This window comes from Pipistrellus kuhlii, unplaced genomic scaffold, assembly GCF_014108245.1.
Source record: "Pipistrellus kuhlii isolate mPipKuh1 unplaced genomic scaffold, mPipKuh1.p scaffold_m20_p_2, whole genome shotgun sequence".
Taxonomy (NCBI): Eukaryota; Metazoa; Chordata; class Mammalia; order Chiroptera; family Vespertilionidae; genus Pipistrellus; species Pipistrellus kuhlii.
In genome coordinates this window covers 180,231,155-180,237,838 of record NW_023425515.1, presented here as the reverse complement: position 1 = coordinate 180,237,838, position 6,684 = coordinate 180,231,155, and the positions used below count along the sequence as shown (strand labels likewise).

General features: G+C 47.0%; 1 pseudogene; it reads right to left on the bottom strand.

The window, feature by feature from the left end:
* Window positions 1–2,712: 2,712 nt before the first annotated feature.
* On the bottom strand, window positions 2,713–3,862 carry LOC118724302 (annotated as a pseudogene).
* Window positions 3,863–6,684: the final 2,822 nt, after the last annotated feature.

The window sequence follows — 6,684 nt, the reverse complement described above, 5'->3', positions numbered from 1 at the left end:
GGCCTGTGGACTGAAAGGTCCCAGGTTCGATTCTGGTCAAGGGCATGTACCTTGGTTGCAGGCACATCCCTAGTGGGGGTTGTGCAGGAGGCAGCTAATTGATGTTTCTCTCTCATCAATGTTCCTAACTCTCTCTTTCCCTTCCTCTCTGTGAAAAATCAATAAAATATATATATATTTTTTAAAATGTGGTTCAAAGCCGAAACCGGTTTGGCTCAGTGGTAGAGCGTTGGTCAGAGGACTGAAAGGTCCCAGGTTCAATTCAGGTCAAGGGCATGTACATTTGTTGCGGGCACATCCCTGATAGGGGGTGTGCAAGAGGCAGCTGGTCAATGTTTCTAGCTTTATATCCCTCTCTCCTCCTCTCTGTAAAAAAAAAAAAAAAATCAATAAAATATATTTTTTTAAAATGTGGTTCAAAGACTACCTACTTCAGAATCATCTGGGAAGCTGGTTAGAAATTCAGGTTATAAAAAAAAAAAAAAAAAAAAATTCAGGTTATAGGGATTGGGGCTTGGACTCTGTAGTTAAATCCATTCCACAGGTGATCCTAACACACAGCAAAGGGAGAGAAGCACCACCTTACGGGGCTTCAGATGTGGCCTCATCCCAGCTGGCTTGAGCCCCACAAGATGGTAGAACTCTCTGGGAGGCCACTTCTTCACCACCATCGCCTCCACTATCTCCTGACCATTTATTTGATCTTGTCCCAGAACTTTCCGGAGATTCTCATGCCCCTCTCCTAGCAGGAGTACTGCCCCATGGGACATGCACCTTTTGTTCTGACCCTCACCCGTCTCCTACCTTCATGTTCCTTCTGTTCTAATTCTATCCAATATTATTTTTTTTAATTTAATAAATCTTTATTGTTCAGATTATTGCAGTTGTTCCTCTTTTTCCCCCCATAGCTCCCCTCCATCTGGTTCCCATCCCACCCTCTTCCCTTACTCCCCCCCCCCATTGTCCATATCCAATACTCTTTTAAATTTAATTTTACCATTTAAAAAACCTTTTATAATTGCATAAATAACCTGAAATACTTCCTTGAAGTTAGGTGATAAATAACAAAAAAAAAAAAAAAAAAAAAAAAAAAAAAAAAAAAAAAAAAAAAAAAGGGAATGAATTTCAGTTATCCCTATTCGTAGGGTGTTATTAGTCCCTGTGCAGTTTGGCCTAATGAGCATTGCATGAGGATGTCTAATTATCCTTAATAAGCTTCCAAAATTCATGGGGCATGTGAGGGTGAGGTTGATTGTTACCCAAAATGACTCGGTGAATCAAGTCTCCTGGTATCTACACCCATCCATCTTGACTCTTGGCTTGACCACGTGATATGCTTTGGCCAGTGGAGTGTCGGCAACCATGACATAAACAGAGACATTGTGCTTTGAGACTTCCTCTTGGAATTCTCAGGGAAACCACCATGCGAGGACACCTAGCTTGGACTATCTTCCTAGAAGATGAAGGACACATGGAGGGAGGCCGAGCCATCCTCACTGTCCCAGCTGACCCCAGCCCTCTGCTAGTCCTCTAACTGAATGCAGATGCACCAACAAGCCCTTGAAAAACCAGCATAAGAATGCAACCAACCCACAGAATTACAAGGAATAATAAGTCATTGTTTTAATTCCTAAATTGTGGGTGTTTTGTTATGCAGCAATAGTCAACTGATACATAGGGTCATAATACTAACCACAGAACAGTATTTCTGTGCCACTAATTCCACCTGATACTCAACAGCCTCGTAGAGATCTACAGTAGGGCAGCAACTCCAAACACAGTGATTTAAACAAGATTGTTTCTTTTTCTTGAATTAAGAGGTCAGAAGTAGGTGGTTCAGGGCTGGTGGGACAACTCTGCCCACTCTCAAAATGGCTCTGGACCCAAGGTGACTGCTCCGGCTCTTGCTATCTTCCCACCAGTTAGAAGACAGAAGAGTGAAGGACGAGCATGTCCATTCCTTTTAAGGGCCAATCCAGAATGTAGCACCCATCACTTCTGTTTACATTCCCTTGGCTTGAACTTGGGCATATGGCTTCACCTACTTGGAAAGGAAATATAGTTTCTAGCTAGGCAGCATGTGCCAGCTAAAATACTGCATTTTTTTTTTTTTAATTTAAGGAAGGAGAAACTAAATATTTAATAATCAGCAATCAGTGCCACAGTCTGCCTCCTTGGTAAGCATTCTCATCGATAAATATGACTGTTCCACAGACTAATGTACCAATTGGTTAGGATGCTTTGGGCTGCAAATAACAATACTCAACTACAAGTTGCCTAAGAGTTGGAAGTTTTATTATCTTCACACTTGATCTTTGCCAAAAGTAGATTATTATTATTATTAACTTAGGAGGTCTTGAGAAAGACATTTTTGAACCAATACTCTTTTCTTCTGCCTACCCATCTTCTGTGTGAGGGTCCCTACTTCCTAGCTAGAAGATGGCTACAGTGGCTCCAAGCATCATATCTACAGATAAAAATAACAGCTACTGCCTATCGGGTGCTCACCAGGTGCCAGAACGGTCTAAACATTTTAGGCGAATTCACTCATTTGATCTTCACAGCAACCCTATGAGGAAGGTACCATTATTATTTTAATTCTGCAGATGAGAAACATGAGGCAGAAAGATCAAGTAACCTTCTTGAGCTAGCACAACTAATCAGAGGCAGGTTCACACATTTAACACTGATTCTGATCTCCCCTCCCTTTCCTATTTATTTATTCATTTATTTCAGTTATAGTTAGGTCTTTATTTTAAAATCTCATTTGCCAACTTAGCGTTTTCCACCCACATGGGGAGCAGAAGTCTTCACAATCTTTTGGTTAGGTGCTGCCTTTGTGGGAGTTAGGAGCAGCCATTGCCGTCTTTTGAGACGCTTGCTTAGCCTTTTTTGCTTCCTGAGCAACCTTGATAGGTTGTTCTCGCTGAGCTTTCCTAACTTCAGGTTTCTGGTTCCTCTTGGCCATTATAGCATCAAGATGTGCACCAGTGATGGCCCTCTGGAATCTGACTGCATGGCGGGTTCTTTTCCTGGGAATTTCTCTGACTGTACCTTTTGGTGCTTTCTTCTGTAGAGGACAGTCCAGTTTACTGCCCAGGATTCCTCTTGGAAAGGAACGCCCACTGACCTTTTGCATTAAGAAAGTGGAAAATCTTCCTGTTGGTCCTGGCATAGCGCCTCCCGGGTCTGGGATGGATCTTATACCCACTGACACAGCAAAGCTCTGCCTTCATGGCTGTAGCCGCTGCTCCATTGATCTACCACTGACAGAACTTCAGGAAGGAAAGCTGAGGCAGGGCTACACCTGCCTCTCCGTCTCCATTTATTGGAGAGGGAAGACCTCCCAACAGCCCCCAGGAGATTGCCCCGTCTGTCTTATTGGCAGAACAAGGTCACATGCCTCCCCTAACCCAATCACAGCGGAGAGGAGTGGAAACACATGATAATCTGTGACCAATCATAATGCCCCCCGACCTCTACTCTCTCACCTGAATAAAACAGACTTCTTTTAGCCTAAGAAGCTCGGGGCACACTGTCTGTCCTGAAGGCGATGGGGGAACCCAGGCCTAGCTGGGGGTTCCCAGCTCACTGGGATTAAAATAAGAGTGGCACAGGCCCCATCTCGCACCCTCCGCCAGACTCCTGCTATTTCTCAGGCTTACAATCTTTTGGCTCTGGTTTCTGCTTCTGCTGGATTCTAGCAGCTGTTCCCTTAGGTTTATCTTGGAATTGACTCAAACGTAGGATGCATTTCTTATCCCAAGAACCACAACTAGCAGGCTGCTCTCTGAGCAGAATTTCACCAGAGATGCGTGAATCTGAAAGTGATAGCGCTGCTCAGCACACAGAGGGAAGTGTCACTGGGGCACCTTGTGCTGTGACCACCAGGTGGCCCTCATCCATCCTCACCCTGCCCCCCAACCCCCCACCTCCTCCTCCTCCTCCCTGCCTGCTCCCCTCCCCTGGCTCAACTTCCACCTTCCCTCCTGCCTCACAGCTTCCCCGCCACCTCATTGCCCCCATGGGCTTCAGGTGCTCATTCTGACACCAACAGTTTGAGCAATTTGGCCTTTCCCAGCCTCTCCTCTGAAACTGCTACCAGGCTGGCCAAACCCAGCAAGGGCCTCAGAACTGTTGTGGGGTCGAACCCTGGGTTCAAAATAAGACCACTGGAGGCTGATGATTGATTAAAAAAGGCAGGCAAGGACTTATTGAACTGGCCAGGACGGCCGCCAGAGCACCACACACAGGTGGCCACACTCACAACTGCACTGTTCCAGGTTTTCAAAGGTTCAAACCACAAAAATTTTCCTTTGTTCTAAATTCTAAATTCTAAAGGATGGAACAGCCGAAACCGGTTTGGCTCAGTGGATAAAGCATTGGCCTATGGACTGAAAGGTCCCAGGTTTGATTCCTGTCAAGGGCATGTACCTTGGTTGCGGGCACATCCCCAGTAGGGGGTGTGCAAGAGGCAGCTGATCGATGCCTCTCTCTCATCGATGTTTCTAACTATCCCTCTCTCTTCTTCTCTGTGAAAAATCAATAAAATATATTTTAAAAAATAAAATAAAAAATAAAGACTGGGAATGGCCCACAGGGCCGTTCCCAGCCACATCCTGCTGGACATTGGAAGGTGGACCTATCTTGCAGTAGCAGATAGCACAGAAGCAGAGCTCAGCGGTTAATCTCTAAACATTATCTACAGTTTCTACTCCTGAAGCTACTGAGTCAATGGGAATCCATCTCCTGTGATCCCGGTCCACAGGCACAGGAAAACTGCCATTGCCTCCAGGTCTCAGTCTGGAATCTGAGGCAACTACCCTATTGTTTAAGCAAGTAAGCGAGTGCTGAGTGCTGAAGGCAGAATAACAGGGTTAAAATTCAAACAGCAGTTTTTTGTTTTTAAATATATATATATTTTATTGATTTTTTACAGAGAGGAAGAGAGAGGGATAGAGAGTTAGAAACATTGATGAGAGAGAATTATCAATCAGCAGCCTCTTGCACACCCCCTACTGGGGATGTGCCGGCAACCAAGGTACATGCCCTTGACCGGAATCGAACCCGGGACCTTTCAGTCTGCAGGCCGATGCTCTAACCACTGAGCCAAACCGGTTTCAGCTCAAACAACAGTTTTTACCTAAGTATGGCTGCTACCATACTTCAAGAACAAAAGAGCCTCAGGACATAAGTCTTTTCCTTAACAACTCAGGGTCTACTCTCCTGAGAGGGAAGAGGGTTATAAATACCATCGCCTCCCTCCAGACTCCTCCAGGTGCATTGGGAATGGAGATTTCAGAATAAGCCGACCCAGGAGGGCCTCCCTCCCGGTGTGTGGACTGCTGGGCACCCTCCGTTCACAGGGAAAGGCATGGTCACTTCTGCAGAATCCGAGGAGATGAAATCAACGGCATTAAAAGATACTGTCTTCCTGGAGCTTTATAACCTCATGTGCCCCAAACCGGTGCCTCTGGACGCCTTCAGGGGTCACCCCTCCTGGCCAGCAGGTTCTCAGCCTCAGAGGCTCGGAACCCTCCCAGATTCCTGAGGAGCCTGGGAATGAGGGGTGTGTAGGCGGAGGAGAGGAGGAAGGCGGCAGCTGGGTGCTGTGTGGGTGAAGGGCTGGGAGAACGTGAGAACCCCGCGTCTGGCGGCCTCAGGGCTGAGGACAGGAATGTCCCTTGTGCTACTTTCCATTGTGTGCGGCTCACACAACAGCCCGTCTGGCAGTTGCTCTGGGAGCAGAGGAAAATGCTCTCCCTCCCTCGTCACTCATTTGGTCCAATTCCAGGTCAGCAATAAAGGCAGCGAGCAGCTGCAAGAAATCAGCAGAACAAAGGCAGTGGCCACAAGAACAGAAGCCCTGGAAACTGGCAGAAATCTCTAGGAGGTTTTCAGGTAGCCCCTGCTCACACACCCCATTTCAGGGGTGGAGGTGGCAGTCGGAGACTGAGTCACGGTTTTGGGGCATTATTTATCTCTCTTTCCTGCCAGGATTCTCAAACTGTGGTCCCTAGCTACCTGCATGGGCAGCATCTGGAAACGTGTGAGAATGCCATTTCTTTTTAAATTTTTTTTAGGATTCCTAAAATTGATTTTTTATTTTTATTTTTAGAGGAAGGTGGAGGGAGAAAGAAACAGCGAAAGGAACAGCAGTGTGAGAGCGAAACATGGATTGGCTGCTTCCTACATGCCCCTTCAGGGGATCAAGGCCTGGCCTGGAGTCAAACCTGCAACCTTTCGTTGCACCGGGCGCCCTCAACCAGCGCACAACACGGGCCAGACAAGAAGGCAATGTCCTCAGACCTGCCCAACCCAGCGTGCAGGGCGGGCCCGGAGAGCTGTGTTTTAAGAAGCTCCCAGGTGATCCTGGGCAGAGCCACACTGCTCAGAGCGGACAGAGGCCGGTTTGTTCAGGTGTTTACAGCGAGGCTGTTCCATTTACTTTCTCTCTGCTCGCTGTTCGCTCAGGGGCAGGTGTGAGATCCTGTTCTGGTCAAGGAGGCAGTAGGGTAAGGTGACCAGGCGTCCTGCTTTTGGCGGGACAAATTGTTGAAAATCGGGACTGTCCCGCCAAAAGCGGGACACCTGGTCACCTTACCTTAGGGGCTTTTGGAAAAAAAAACACATCTCTCCCCCATAAGACAAGGAGAAGCCTTGCCCTGTTATTCTGCCTTTGGA